The following is a 2,655-nucleotide window of genomic DNA, read 5'->3' on the forward strand; positions in this document are numbered from 1 at the left end:
TCTCTACAATTGTCATTCTCTGCACGGAGGCTTCATTTGGAATATTCTCATGCACTCTACCAATAAATTAATTAATTAATTAATTAAAAAAAAAAAACAAAAAACAAAAAACAACGCTTAATTTTACCAGTTTATTTAGTCCCTAGGTTTCGGGTCCCATACTACCCATAACCTCCAGGATCCAACCTATTTCATTATATTATTTTAGGTCATTAGATGACAAGTGCTGTATGCAAAGCATGAAATAAAAACCAGGCTATGGAGAACCTGCATTAGCACAGCAAACGATTCAGACCTCCGTTCCAAAGCCAATATGGCTAGCAGGTGTTCCTGCCACATTCAGAGAGACACTGAGATTTTATATATTACAATTATATCAGACTCCAATTATGTAAAAATATTTCAAATTTCAAGCAAAATTTATTCACTGTAACAATCATAGAACGCAGATAATAAGAAAAGTGAAGTCCCATAACAAAACATAACTGCAAGCTGTGCAATGAAAATACTTAAAATATCGAATCATTTACTGTGCACTGTTGTATTATCTGTAAAAACCCCACCTTGACATGATCCTTGAATGAAAAAACCTGTTTCCAGTATGACCCAATGAAACAGAGACATGATCCTTGAATGAAAAAACCTGTTTCCAGCATGACCCAATGTAACAGAATATGCCTATCTCAAATTTGCCTAGTCTTGAAAATAAAACAATTGAATTCCGAAGGCCTGATGCCAAGCTGTAGTCGGCATTCTTAGGATACTTATTCAGAATCTTCATACACATCCTCCACATCGGACAACTCATCAAAAGTCCTCATATCCAGCTGGTAACGAAGGATCCCACCAATACCACCAAATCCCCTGCAAAACTGAGAACCTTCCTGCGATTTGTTGGTCACAAATTCAAGAGTGCAGCCAAAATTCTTGTATTCATTTGCGAACCACTCCAACAAGGATATTTTGTCTTGAACTTTCAACTCAGCATGTGAGCCTAGGTCCCTGAAATTGTTTTGATCAAGTTCTCCATCTTTGCTCAAGTGCTTAGTGACAGTTTCACCAGTAACAGAATTCTTCAGAGTATATCTATTGACATTTAAGCTCTCCCACACAATTAGGATTTCAACAGCTCCCATCTCCAGCGCCTTTAAAGAATCATCCACACCAAATACGTACTTGCCTGTATCCTGGCTGATTTCATCAAAACATTTACCAATCAAGCGCTTTTCCTGAACAAACTTAACAGTTGACAGAATCTCAGCAGCTAGTTCAATCGCTTGATTAAATCCATTCTCTCCTCCATACGACACATCCACAACATTCAATATCTTAGCCTGAAGCCTTGGGTCAAACATGTCAGATTGACTCAGCTCTGTCTTAAAGTCTGCGGATCCAGCCAAAATCAAACCAGAAACATTGGGTTGACTCGTTGCTGAATTAATGTAAAACTGAGTTGCCAGCTCTGCTGTTTTTCGAACATAGTTGTGACGCTTCTCCATCCGAAGACGTGCAAACCGCAGGGCTGACTGCCCTCCCCTTCCGTGCTTTTTAGGCAGGTCTACAGTAAACTTGTGAAGCACTTCACGAGTGTTACCACTCAGAGTACCAAAAAGGGTGCCATTACCATCCATAACTATAAAACCAAATTTATCATCAGACTCTAGAAGTTCATTCAGTGCCTCTGTATGGAACTTATTATCACAAAGATAAAGAGAGGCATTAATAGGCTTGAAAGGCTCAAAATCAATAGTAACCTTCTTCTCTTTTCCGTCTTCTGTGACAATAGTTCCTGTGTACAGCACCAAGCCATTAGGCGGAACCCTGCTGTAGAGCAGAAGTTATTGCTGAGCAGAAGTTATTGCTCCCAAAACCGATTGCCGGTTCACTCGACTCTTAATGTTTGATGCGGTCCCAAACTCATCACCTAGCATTTTAGTGACACGTGAAATTTGATCCTTTGGCGGTATTACCAAGGAAATCATACTTGTACCATTGCCCCTGGCTGCCTCCAGGGCCTTGATTAACTTCTTGATCTTCCATATCTCAATGTTCTTATCAGTTCCCTGTCCCTCCACCATCTTTAACTAATTGAGCCTAGGTACGCAAATTTTACAAGGGCAAACTGCAGCCTTTGTCAGTCCTCTCTTTAAATTGGTGCTGATATTATCAAGACGGCTATTGGCACCTACAAGACCACACAAGAATAGAATAATTTAGAGAAGAGTGTTCAAATCCTACGTTTCTAACCCTAATCCCAAAAAGAGAAGATGCCTCTGCAATGGGATATATAATATCATCTCAAAAATAATAGCGTCCGGACCAGGACCAAGATTTCAGCTGAACAGGGATAATATTAAAAGAACAAGGAACAAAGATATGCTTCTTAAACTAGAATTCGCCATGGTATCCAGCACAGAAATGCTTGCTAAAACCATTACTTTGCCAAAGTAGCCAGACCCAAATAGACAGAAGCGAACATCAGAAGGCTGAATTTAGTCAATTTGGCATCCAGAGCTAAATTACATCCAGCCTACTGATCGAAATTTGGAAGAACTTCTAATACCCTCCCTAGAAGCTCAATCAGTCGATGACATTCAGTGGAATGCGACGAATCCAAATGGTGAATGAAACGCATTGCAATTTAATTGAAGGGGA

General features: G+C 39.7%; 1 pseudogene; it reads right to left on the bottom strand.

The window, feature by feature from the left end:
• Positions 1–764: 764 nt before the first annotated feature.
• Positions 765–2,131, bottom strand: LOC149204485 (eukaryotic peptide chain release factor subunit 1-3 pseudogene; annotated as a pseudogene).
• Between the last annotated feature and the right edge of the window lie 524 nt (positions 2,132–2,655).

This window comes from Pinus tabuliformis, chromosome 1_2 (genome assembly GCF_031772625.1).
Source record: "Pinus tabuliformis cultivar Carrire ecotype Pingquan chromosome 1_2, CPIR1, whole genome shotgun sequence".
NCBI lineage: Eukaryota > Viridiplantae > Streptophyta > Pinopsida > Pinales > Pinaceae > Pinus > Pinus tabuliformis.